This window comes from Ursus americanus, chromosome 21 (genome assembly GCF_024610735.1).
Source record: "Ursus americanus isolate L20-20 chromosome 21, mUrsAme1.1.p, whole genome shotgun sequence".
Classification (NCBI taxonomy): domain Eukaryota; kingdom Metazoa; phylum Chordata; class Mammalia; order Carnivora; family Ursidae; genus Ursus; species Ursus americanus.
Genome location: NC_142147.1, coordinates 489459 through 502808, shown reverse-complemented (window position 1 = coordinate 502808; position 13350 = coordinate 489459). Strand labels below are relative to the sequence as shown.

General features: G+C 47.3%; 1 protein-coding gene across 12 annotated transcripts in view; it reads right to left on the bottom strand.

Moving 5' to 3' along the window:
- The window catches only part of ANKRD11 (ankyrin repeat domain 11), a 186034-nt gene extending 172979 nt beyond the window's left edge, over positions 1-13055 (bottom strand). For 8 of the 12 annotated variants that reach the window (XM_087870358.1, XM_087870367.1, XM_087870356.1 and 5 more), the window contains exon 1: positions 12725-13054. The gene's annotated coding sequence lies outside the window, so the exon portion shown is untranslated. Of the gene's footprint in view, positions 1-12724 lie in introns of all 12 variants that reach the window. The other 4 variants (XR_015727984.1, XM_087870365.1, XM_087870362.1 and 1 more) reach the window with 1 other exon arrangement.
- Positions 13056-13350: the final 295 nt, after the last annotated feature.

Below are 13350 nucleotides of genomic sequence, written 5' to 3'. Positions count from 1 at the left end.
GCAGTCTGAAAAAAACTACTTCCCTGGCCTAATCAGCACTTGATACTCACTTTTGTATAAATTCATTTTATAGACTATATGTAACTGTTTACCTTTTAAATCTTTTAAAGCAAAGTCACGTATACATGTACTAACACCCCAGCAACAATGACAGGGCAGAGAGCAGAAGTGGTCAGAGGTAGTGAGCCATGTGGACTTTAGAGTACTCCAACCAAGGGTGTCAGAAATACCCACTGGCCTCACCCTGTTCAAGGTTTTCAGTGGCACTCCTGGTACTCGGCGAGCACCGGTGAGGTCTTGCAGTGATCTTTGTTTCCCGTTTTATTGAAAAATAATTGACATGCATTTCTGTGTCAGTTTCAGGCACACAGCATGGCAGCTTGATTTACAGACATCTGTAAATTACACAAGAGGTTCAGCTAACACCCATCTCTACCACAGATACAACAAAAAGAAAAGGGGTCACCGGGGGGGCTCAGTAGGTGAAGCGTCTGCCTTCAGCTCAGGTCATGATTCCAGGGTCCTGGGTCCTGTCGTACATCACATCCCTCCTATTTTTTTATCTTCTAACTGGAAGTCTGTGCCTTCTGACCACCTTCTTCCAGTTTCCCCTCCCCCACTTTTTGCCTCTGGTAACCACAAGCCTGATCTCTTTTTCTATGAGTTTGGTTTTTGTTTTTTTAGATTGCACATTTAAGTGAAATCATATAGTATTTATCTTTCTCTGCCTGACTTACTTCACTGAGCACAATGTCTTCAAGATCCATCCATGTTGCCACAAATGGAAGATTTCATTTGTTTTATGGCTGAATAATATTTCACTGTATATACACAACAGACACCACAACTTCTTTATCCATTCACCTGCCGATGGGACACGTACATTGTTTGCCCATCTTGGCTACTGTAAATAATGCTGCAATGCGTGTGGGGTGCCGATATCTTCTCGAGTTAGCATTTTCATTTCCTTTGGATCTGTTCCTAGAAGTGGAATGGCTACATCGTATGGTAATTCTATTTTTATTTTTTGAGGATCCTTCACAGTGTTTTCCATAATGGCTGCACCAATTTACATTCCCACCAGCAGTGCACAAGGGTTCCCTTTTCCCCCATCCACACCAATATGTGTTATCTCTTATGTTTCTCATGAAGGCCATTTTAACAGGTGTGAGGTGGTATCTCACTGTTTTGATTTCCATTTCCCTGTTGTCTAGTGACGCTGAGCTCTTTTCATGTATCTGTGGCCTTTTATAGATCTTCTTTGGAGAAATGTCTATTCAGGTTCTTTGTCCATTTTTAAATTGCATTATTTGGGGTTGTTTTGTTTCCTTTTCTTTCACTATTCAGTTGTATGAGTTTTTTATATTTTTTTGGATATTAACCCCTCATCAAATATATGGTTTGCAAATATTTTCTCCCTTTCCATAAGCTGTCCTTTCGTTTTGCTGATGGTTTCCTTTGCTATGCATGAACTTCTTTATTAAAGAAAGCTCCACGAGACAAGAAGGGAGAACACAAGTGATAACATGATGCTAACAATAAAACATTAACATAAACTCACTAACATCTGGAACAAACTTGACTCTTACATTTTACAATCCAGAGAGTAATTTTTATTGCTTAATTAGACTGTAACATTTGAGAAAGAGGCCCATACAGGAATGAAAACTTAAAACCACTCAGTTACACCATGCGTCCGAAATTATAGCCCTCAAAAGTATCCATGGACAGACAAACAACAACACGCCAGCCTCAGCTAGGGTGAGCAACGGCCATGACTGCTGAGAGACTTCCCATGAGTCCTCCACCCCATCCCCCATCCCTGCTGGGACTGGCACAGTCACCAAACACTGGAGCTCGGGACACCAGTCATTTGTAAATCCAGACTGCACTGTTCTGCAGCTTCTAAATGCAAAGACAGACAGAAGAAAAGAGGGAAGAGAAAGAAGAGAAAAAGAACCAGTGGCTGGATTAGCTCTAAGACAGTGTTAACAACTACAGAAATAATTTCTTTCCATCAAAGACAGCAGCTGTCAAAAGGTAAAGTGCAGTAATGTTATGGAGGGTTGGTAACAAGAGGATTTAGCACAACTGCGGAGAGTTTAAGTACAAGTAAACAGAAAGAAGTTAGTATACCACACACAGGCAGGCCATCCTTGGCCCTGAGGCAGCTCCCTTTAAGAGCACCCCTCCCTGGGCACCTGCAAGGGTCAGACTGTCCAAAACATCGACTTTTGCTCTCCATTTATTTCTGCGTCGGCAACTGAACTACCGTCAATTTAGAGTCCTGACAGAAACAGTGCAGCCAACAGAGACAGCCACCCAACAGAAGGCTGCCTAAACCAGAAGCCCAGAGTCTCACGACTGCCCCAACCACAGACAGACACCAGGACAAAGCCCTTGTAGGCCAGCACATGATAAATCGTGCTGTGCTCCAGCAGGATGAAGGCTATGCTCTGCTGACTTGAAGCAACTCAGGAATACGCTCACGCCAGGAAACATGCTCGGCACAGGCTGAACACAGTACATGCTTCTTACATGGAGTAGATGTCTTCACAAGTATTACTCCTTTTCCCAAGCCATAAGCCTGTTTTTTAAGTCCCTAACTTGAAATACTGATCTGTCACGCAAATATTGATCAGGCAGCTATTGATACGTGCGTTGATATGTGTAAGATACAGAACAAACCCAAGTCCAACCTAAGTGACAAAATACAGGTGCCTGCCTGGCTCGGTTGGTGGAGCATGTGACTCCTGATCTCGGGGTCATAACCCCGTTAATGCTATGGTACAGGGCTGTTAACCCCTGTACACCATTTTGGGTGTAGAGATTACTTAAAAAATAAAATAAAATCGGGGTGCCTGGGAGGCTCAGTCGGTTAAGCGTCTGACTTCAGCTCAGGTCATAATCTCAGTGTCCTGGGATGGAGGTTGCTTCACCCTCTCCCTTTGCCCCTCCCCCTGCTCCTGCTCTCTTCTCAAATAATAAAACCTTTAAGAAATAATGAAAAATAAAATAAAATCTTAAATTTAAAAAAAAGCCTAACGAAGTATTTGAGCAAGTAACAAGATAGCAAATACCTTCCTTCCATGCTGCCTGCACCAGCAGGCTATTTATTTCTCCAGCCCCCAATGTCTAGCCCCTCCTATATGAACCCAAAACTATTATCCTTGGCCTATACTGTCTTGACCAGACTCTGTCTTGGACATGAGAAGTCCAGGCTCCTGGCCTCTGCCCCTCAGACCATGAGAACAGGAGCACGTGGGGGGTTTGTCACAGGTGCACAGGGCCCACGGCATTCAGGGTGGCATGCTGCAGGCACGAGACCACGCCCAAGCCCACCCTCCGTCCCTCTTCCATCACCTCTGCTGTCCCTTCACAAGACTGCCCATCACTTGTTTGCCCCATTCCATCCACTCTGGATCAAGTCCTCTCATCTTCCAGCATTTCTATACAAACACCACCACTAAGTCTTCACACGGTGCTTGCACAGTCCACTGGAAGAGCCCCCCCCCCGCCCATTTCAAGGCTCTCCAGATCCTCTTAGGAGAGTCTTGGACCACACAACCCTCTCCGATGCCAGAGTCTCTTCCTCTTACCTAGGAGGCTGCCCCTCACGGACAAGCCTTCCCCCAGGCTCTGCTCCCTGCACTTCACTCCCCCGTGACTTTTCTGGCATGGGCATTTCTGCTACTCATTTTAATTCAAGCTTTATTCCTACAACAAATTTTAAACCCCATCATCCACTTCTAACTAGCTGTTTTACATTCTTCCCTGGAAAATGGTGTTCCTGCTTTCTACAATACTGCCTGTGGTGAGAACTCTTTTAAACCTGATCATCTGTCCAGAAGCAGAGGGCGGTGGGGTAAAGGGCAAATGAGAAGACCCAAGAGTGACCTAGCATTCACCTGCCTCCAGAAGCAGCAGCCCACTCCTAGACACCATCCTTCCTTGGGTCATGACTTTCCGAGTCTAGGCACAGGAGCACAGCAAAGGCCTCTCCCGGAGCCACTCTGACCTGCCTTGGGCCCGTCCACCACCTTCACACTCGGACACACCACCTCCTGCCACAGGTCACGGAACACCTCCCCCCTCAGCAGGCCCAGTGTTACACAATTGGAGCCCATCCGTTTTCCCAGCTTTATCTGCTATTTTTTTCAAGGGCCACATGTTCCAACAGGCCTACTGACATTCCCACATTACAGCCTATCTCCTAGTGCTTCCCACAGTCTATGACGGCCTCGCCCTGCTTCCTGCACACTGATGTCTCACCGATTTTTAAATAACACTTCCTCCAGGACATCTCCCAGACTTCAGAGCCAGACACGTTTTCTCTCCCCTGCACTCCTACCTCGTGTCACAGCCCCCCAAGTGCCTCTCTTCCTCCCAACCTCGGGCAGGGCCACGTCTCAGTCCTCCTTATGCATCTCACCACACAACCTGGCAGGGTGAGCAATGAACAACAGTGACTAAATCAATGTAACGTGGGAAAAGCTAGGTTCATCTAGTCTTGGGAGTCCCCTCCAAAAAACCAGGTAATTCAGTCCAGATGCAAAAAGATACAAGACCGTTCTCCTACTATACAGCAGTCCACATTTGGAAAAGTAGTCTGATAAACCAGAAGTCAGAGATACAGTGCTTTGTAACTGTGCCAAATGGGTGAATGGTTACAAAGACATAAAACAAAGACTGTACTTTTCAAAACTGCCACGGTCATGAAAAACAAGGTACCTTTTCCCAAGCCATAAGTGAAAGCACTTATCATTTTTCTAAGCTTCATACTAAAAGACAAAGGACACAATTCAAAGACTACCTGAGAAACTCTTAGACAGGAAGAGACTAAAGAGACATAACTAAATGTAATGTGGGATCCTGGACCTCAGAGGAAAAATGGGTGAAATTCAAATGAAGTCTGGGGTTTAATTAACGGTAATACACAGGGGCGCCTGGACAGCTCAGTTGGTTGGGCATCTGCCTTCGGCTCAGGTCATGGTCTCAGGATCCTGGGATCGAGCCCCGCATGGGGCTCTGGGCTCAGCGGGGAGTCTGCTTCTCCCTTTCCCTCTGCCCCCACCCTTGTGCACGCACGCACGCTCTCTTTCTCTCTCCCAAATAAATCAATCTTCAAAACAAAAATAGTTATGTACCAATGTTGACTGTTAGCTCTGACAACCTCAGCAGTGTCATGTGAGATGTTGCCATTCAAGAGAAAAGGTAGAATGGAACTCCTCCCACTACTACTTCTGTGTGCAGTACTTCTGTAAATATAAAATTATTCCAAAATAAAAATTTACCAAAAAATAGCAAAACCTTGTGCAGGACATGTATTCCCACCACACTTAACTAACTCTCCATCAATGCCAGACTACATTGGCTGGACTGATGGTAGAGTCTTTCTAAAGCCAAGACAGTTCTGGTGAACCGAGGCGAAGCACCGGAGCCATCTGCACGATAACTTGATCCAAGCTCATCTGTTTTAACCACATCCACGGAAAACCTAGTGTGGCTGGCCAAACACTGCTCCCAAAGAGTCCCTATTCTAATCCCTGCAACTTGTGGGTATTTTAGGTCACACGGCAAAGGGGAATTAAGGTTGCAGATGGAATTAAGGTCTAATCAGCAGACAGGGAGTGTATCCTGGATTATCCAGGTGGGCCCAATGTAATCACAAGGGTCCTCAAAAGTGGAAAAGGGAGGCAGAAGGGAGAGCAGAAAGGAGAGGTCGCATTGGAAAGTCAGAGAGGTGCAACACAGCTGGCTTTAAGGATGGAGAAAGGGGTCAGAGGCCAAGGAGTGTGAACAGCCCCTACAAGATAAGAGAGGCAAGGAAACAGAGTCCCCCTGGAGCCCTCAGGAGGCACCGGCCCTGCCGACACCCTGATTTTAGCCCAGGGAGATTCATGTCAGGCTCCTAATCAACAGAACTGTAAAATAATCAAGCTGTATTGTTTGAAACTACTGTTTGTGGTCATTTGTTAAAGCAGCTATAGAAAGGAGCAGTGGCACCACTGAAATACAAATCCATAAGCGTTTCTCCAAATTCTGAGTGCACATGTCTGCCTTCGGCCCTTCACAGCCTCCTGTGTCACCTCTCCGATACGGCACACCCTCTGTCGCTCTGCCCCCACTTGAGCCAACACATTTGGTGGCTTCAGAGAAAACTATCAAGGAAAGGAAAAAGGGAGGTTATAGGTTAAAATCTAGGACAAAAATGTTCTCCCCAACTTTCTAACACTTCATTGTGCTATTGGCCCCTTTTCAAGACATTGAAATTGCTTCAGCCCCGTCATCTTTTACAAGTCAGTCGTCTGATGAGAAGCCAAGCTCAGCAGAATCAGATCTAAGCACTTCACCGAAGAGAAACAAAGTTCCCAGGTAAATCCCATTAAGGTTGCATATGCCCAAAATCAAACTACGAGTGAAAGCACTTATCATTTTTCTAAGCTTCATACTAAAAAACAAAGGACACAATTCAAAGACTACCTTTCTCAGGTGCTGTCAGGTGCTGGAGAAAATTTTTCCTACAAGAAAGTTCTGAGTGTTAGCATATTTAATATATTAATCTCTAAACTAAAAAACTTCAAATCTCAGATAAACTATTCTCAAAGTAATGGAAATGCCTATGAAGGTAAGCCAGATCCTCTACCTCTAGCAAAGAAAACAATTCACAAAGTCTAAACACTCCTTGAAACCAGAACGACCTGAGGGGCTGAGGAGCACTTGGGACACTGCAGGTTCTCAGCAGTTTCAGACCCCGTAAGGCTGGGCCTCCTTTTCATCATCCAAAAGGTGAGTTGTTGTGTTTGGGTTATTTTTAAGTGTTTTGAACAGCCTTTAAGTAGCCAGGCATTTTTGTAATTTAAAAAAAAATCCTTCAAGAGTGTTGCTTTGGGGGGTTTGTGTGTGCGTGTGTGTTTACATCCTGTTTTACAGGATGGAAAACCACATTTAGAAATGTGGTACATGCCAGCAAGGCCTCACCTCTCAAGAGTATTAAAGCTCTTCACTGCTTCTCTCACCTTCTCTGTTTTAGGTAAGTCTACACAGTACAGCCATAATGGTTTCAAGTTGACATCACCACCCAGAATTAAGTGAAAGTCTTTTTAGTTTGCTAGGTATGAATGCAGTGGAAAATAAAACAATCACAACTCTGGCCAAAACCTTAAGAACCAAGCACCCTACGCAATTTCTAATTACTTAGAAATATTCACTATTCCAAGACATCAGCATTCTGGCTCTGGCGCCTGCCATCAGGAGGAAGGGGCACTTTCTATTAATGCCCTGAGAAAAGAACTCTATTTGCTACATTTTAGATGAAAACTAACCTCTGATATCACAAAGTTATTAAGCATTTACAAGTTAAATTTCAACTCCAACCATTCTAAAAAGTCCCATTTTACAGAGCTAAACAAGTAACTGGAAGACAGAGGGATTTCATTAATTTTATTTAACCTTGACAGAAAAATTTGATCTAAGTGATCAAAAAATGTTTTATGTTGAGAAAGGGCCAACATTTTTATATAGTGAACCGATGCACACTGGTTTCTTTACAAGTGGAAAAAGAGTGCCTACAGATTTTCAGGATAATAAATAATTCACTGCACAGATGCCAAGGGCAGAGCTGGCAACCTGGGTCTTGCCCTCAGCCAGCCAGTAAGGACACTGGAACTCCCACAACCACCTCAACCTAGGCTGGGGGTGGGGGTGTCCAACAAGCCTCGGCCCAGCGACAGAATTTCCAGTCCTTTCAGTCCTTGAAAACCTCAGCCGTATTAATGGGACAGACTTCTTTTATTTTCACACTGAAAACCCACTTAACTCTTCAGTCACTGAACCAGCTTCAAAACTGTGGGATTTCTTAAGTTTTAGAATGGTGTCTCTAAATATTTTCAACCACAACTAATTCCCCTCACCCCTTATTACCTAAAACATTAAAACCACAAATTCAACAGTTATTCAAACCAAAAACTCAAGTCTCTATCACCCAAATTATACCCAAAGTCTTTTCAAAAGCAATTTTTTTTTTTTTGCCAATTACATAACATTACAAAACATAAGGGGGGGGAATAACACACAACTCCATTTTGGTGTATTTCCCTCCAATGAGATTACTTTTTTTCTTCATTAAAATGCTACAACTGGGGGCACCTGGCTGGCTCAGTCGGTTAAGCAGCCGACTCTTGATTTCGGCTCAGGTCATGATCCAGCCGCTCTTTGGGCTCTGTATTCAGCAGGGAGTCCGCTTGAGATTCTTTCCCTCTCCCTCTGTCCCTCCCTGAGCTTGAGGTCCGTGACTCTCTCTCTCAAAACAAAATCTTTTTTTAAAAATGCTAAAACTGGGGTCAGAGGGATATTAAGGGGCCACCTCCATTCTGGAGTATTTATATTTGAACAGAAGCTGTGGTCTCAAAGCTCAGAAACTTTTTTATTACAATAGCTTGGGAGGTTTAAAAAAAAAAGTAAGATCAAATGCTCAAACTTCTTAAGTACCCCACTATCATACTAAACCACTACTTATGTTACAAGAGGCCAGAAGGTGCTCAAAGTTCTAAATGAAATACAGCAGCAGCAAACTACACGCAGTAAGCCTTGGCCTTGGCCCCAAAAGCAGCAGTCCCACTAAAACTGCGTCCAGAAGGCTTTCTTTTCCTTCCCACAAAGACAACTTTCCTGTTATTTATTTTCCTTTATCTCTTGTCTTGTGCCAACTGTAAAAGCCATGTCCCACACCTTACCTCAATTGTAAAGGAAAACGTCTGAGAACAAATGGGAAAGTGACTGAAATCACATAGCATTATTTCTAGTCAATCAAACAAATGAAAGTTCATGATCCCAAGTTTCTCCTTCCAAAATTACTCAAATACTTCTATATACAGTCTTTAAACAATTCAATAACTATTTCTTGAGCCAATTCCATGACTAACGTCATACCCTAGGCTGGGCCCTGAGTGATCAAAGAGGCCATCCCTATTGTCATTAAGCATCTTCTTTCACAGGGACGGACGAAAACCAATTGTTACACATCTGATCAGTTGCTTTAAGTTTTATGTGGCTCTAACAAAGTGGGGTGCCACATTCCTTGGGAATGATGATTAAGAAAGCTAAGAGAAAGCATTATTTAAGACCCAAAGGCTGCGCGGGAGTTACCCTGTAGATCTGGAGGGGGGAGGATTTGCAGGGAGGCAATGATGGACATGCAGCAGGACCTGGCCCAGACAGAGGATCAGCACGTGTCAAGGCCGTGAGAGAATAAGGCACATGTCCCCATCTAGGAAGTGGAAGGCCAATGTAGCCAGAGCATCAAGAGTTCCAGCAAGAGTGACAAGGAGTCACAGAGGGGGCTGGGGGGGGGTGTCATACAACCAGGGTTAGGTTGTTAATAAGCACTTGGGACCTTACCATAAAAATAGCATCTGTAGTTCTATTGTGTATACATCAAACACTATTTAAAGAAAGTATTGAATGTGAGGAGGAGCAGAGTTAAGCCCAGAAAAATAAAAACAGACACTGACACATACAGCTCAGTCTGACTTAGCTTAAAAGATACCAAGAATAAGATCCATCAAACAGAAAAAGAGCCACTTCTCAATAGAAACGTCTTCATCAGAATTAACAAAGTAGTTGTTGAGTGGATCATTTCCTAAGCCTTTTAGGCTTTCTATGCTGATTAGCTCTAACTGCCCAAGTTCCAGGAGCTGAGGATTGACACCCTTTCATATATATATAGCTTTAAGATAAAACTGGAAAAGTTGAATTGCACAAAAACTTCATTTGAAATAAAATTAAGAGAACACATAGTGAAAAATTTCAAGATAATAACTTTTAGTTATTTCACTTCAATTTTTTAGGAAGTTCATGGAACGGGCCAAGCTCATCCTCCACAGAGCAATGACTAAACAGCAGTAATAAACTGACATGGCACGCAGTCAGACAAGCAATGCATCCTCATTTTCACCTATTAACTAACAAATATCTTGCTATTAAAGAAAGCTCGTCCCTTACACTTACCACGTGAGGGATGAAGGGACTTACGCAGGGTAATGGACAGATCAAAACACTTCTTTTGGCAACAAATGCAGATTACGCTCTGAACCAGCATTTACTGACACGGTCTAATTATGTTATTTAATTGATAATGGGCTCATTGCCCATATGCAAAATAACTTTCTTGTTATAACCTTACTACATTAAATATACTTAAAAACCCAAGGCACACAAAGCTTCTTGAAAAATATTCTCAAATACAAATAGCATGGTTTCTTTAACTCTCTGTGGAAAGTTCTACTTGTCACTGTATCAACACTGTAATTATAGCTAACATGACAGCCACTAGTCATAAGCAGCCCATCTGGTTTCAAGAGATGAAAGGCGCTGCCAGTGCAATGTGATTAGCATGGCTGGTCCACAGCGGGTCTAGAGAAGAACATCCCACAGGGCGATGCAAGTAAACGAGCAAAGTTAGAACTGCAAATGAGGAACTCAAGACTATGGGACACCTTTAAACACAAACTTCTGATAAATTTTATCTGTATTTTGCCAAAATTTAAAAAAAATATTTAGAATTTAAAAACTTCTGCAAGTTTCAAATTTGGATCAACCTTAGCAATATTTGGGGGCAGCTTTTCACCTAACTCAAGAGGCATGCACAAAGAACACAGAAAAATGTTATAGTTACTTGGTCTTTGTTTCCTCCCATCCCATTCAAGAGGGCCAGCCTATCAAATAAGATCCTGCTCCTCGGCACAAAACTACAGAGAGAACAACAGCTGAATGGAGGGTGGGGGAGGGAACACCAAGATCGGGATCCAATTCAAGGGTCACAATCAAAGTTGAGCAAGATGTTTTTCCTATTTCTTTTTTTAACTACAGTTTCAAAGTAATATCACAGTACTTGTGCAATCAGTCTCAAAAAACACAAAGCAGAACAAGTCTTCCAGGACAGCAACATTTAGTAAGAGAAATCAAGGTCCCAAAGGCATCAAATAAACAGTCTCAGGGTCTCTGATTTAGAACTATTCAAGTTATGCCATTGACTGGGTTTGCACAAACCAAAAATAGCAACTGTGTCAATGGCACTTTTTCCACCAGCAATATCATGTTACATCGTTTTTGCTGAATGCCTCCCATCAATCCCCTATACGGACCAAAATATTCTAAGTTTTGTGATTCAACAACTGTGCACACTTTCACTCCTCTGTTGAAATGGAATGTTAAGGATACTGCTCAGATCACTTTAAAAACTCTCACCTTACAAGAAAGCCTGAAATCAGATTTTTCTACCGGGAAATCTGCAAAACCATCCTGTTCTTGCAAAGGAATATAAAACTTTCTATAACCTGTAGGAATCACGAAACCTAGGCATGCTGCATCTTAACTGCTGGAGAGAAAATGGTTTTCAAAGCATAGGGCCCTCTTAGGCCAGCTTAATCTTCCAAAGCCTCTTCCAAAAATCCTTGGAAGCTGGGATACAAGACTGGCTTTCCAAAAGAACAACAGAAGCAGAAAACCTTGATGGGGCACGAAAAGAGCAGACCTCAAGAAAAACTAAGACTTCTCCACCACCACCCCCAAACACCAAAGACACAAGATTCAACAGCACAATCCCTCTTTGAGAGGGGACTGAATCCATGTGGCAAGGCCAACCCTACACACACACACTCTCTCTCTCTCTCTCTCTCTCTCACAGCTACCGCCCTGCCAGGGGATGATGAAATGAGGAACGGAAATTAACATTTCAGGCAACGTCTCACATTGTTCCTTGAGGCCAAGGACTGCTGTTGCAGCCGCCACCGCCACCGCTTCCCTCCCACCAGCCCCCCAGTCCCGCCTACCCTCCCCCCGAGACGACACCCCCGCGCCGCTGCCGGGCATTCCTGCCCCTCCGCGGGCCTACGCGCGCCTCCTGCACCCCCGGCGCCCCCACTCTCCCTTCACGACTCGGATTCGCCCGCCCCCTCCGGCTCGGAGCCCGAGAGCCTCCTGCTCCCATTTCAAAACAGTGATAATAATAGGGACGCTGGGAATAACAACTACAACCGACACCGCGAAGGCACCCCTCCCTCGGGTCAGAGGTCGGCGCACTCGCTCCCCAGGTGCCCGGGACCCCGCCGGGCCTTCCCGGCTGCCCTGAGCCCCCCAACTCCCCCAAGCCCACCCTCAACCCCTCACGGCTGCCCCTGGCCCCCCAGGCCCACCTGGAGCCCCTGTCGGCCCCTCGCCGCTGCCCTGGGGCCACGCAGGCCCACTCGGAGCCCACAGAGCCCCTCACGGCTGTCGGGGCCCCCAAGCCCACCCAGAGTCCCCAGTCAGTCCCTTCACGGCTGTCCCTGGCCCCGCAGGCCCACCCAGAGCCCCACCCGAAGCCCCTCGAGGCTGCCCCTGGCCCCCCAGGCCCACCCGGAGCCCTTCGCGGCGGCCCCGGGCCCCCCAAGCCCGCCGGGAGCCCCCGTAGCCCCCTCACGGCTGCCCGGGCCTTCCAGGCCCACCCGGAGCCCCCCGTCGGGCCCTCACGACTGCCCCGGAGCCCCCAGGCCCACCAGGAGCCCGCGTCAGCCGCTCACGGCTGCCCGGGCCCCCCGGAGCCCCATGTCGGCCCCTCAGGCCCCTGGGCCCACCGGCGCCCGTCGTGCTGCTCCGCCCGGAGGGGAGGCCTGCAGGCCGCAAGGAGGCCCCCACGCCCCGGTGCCCGCCCCGACCCCCCGCCCCGACCCGCGGCGGCTCTCACCGGCTCCCAGCTGCACGGCTCCACGGGCTCAGCGGCGGCGTGCGGGCGAGGCCATGCAGCCCCGGCCCGTCTCCCGGCCCAAGCGGGAAGGCGGCGGTGGCGGCGGCGGCGGCGGGCTCCGAGCGCCGGCGAAGCGGCGAGGCCGGCGGGAGGCGAGCCCGCCCCTCGGGCGCGGCCAGGCTCGGGCGGCGCCGCGGCGGCGCGGGCGCTCACTGAGGGGACGTCGGGCCGCGCGCTCGGCGGCGGCGCCTCCCCGCCTGGGGCCCTCGCTCCATCGCGCTCCGGCTCGGCGGCCTCTGGCTCCGGGACCCGGCGGCGGCTGCGGCGGGCGCCGGCCGCATGAGACGCCGCCGCCCATTGGCCCGCCGTATCCGCCTCCGCCATTGGCCCGCTGCGGCCGGGCACAGGGCTGCGCACGTCACGGCGTCGGGGAGGAAGTGCGCCGGCGGGGGTGAAGGGGCGGCGGCGAGAGGGACAGCTGCGGTGACAGGCCTGGGGCGGGACCAGAAAGACGTCCCGGGACGGATTGGTCAAGGTCGTGCGTCCGGACGCACGGCACGCTAGGGTAACGAGCAGCTGGATTGGCTACTTGCGGCGCGGAGGGGGCGGGTCTTTTGCTCTCAGAC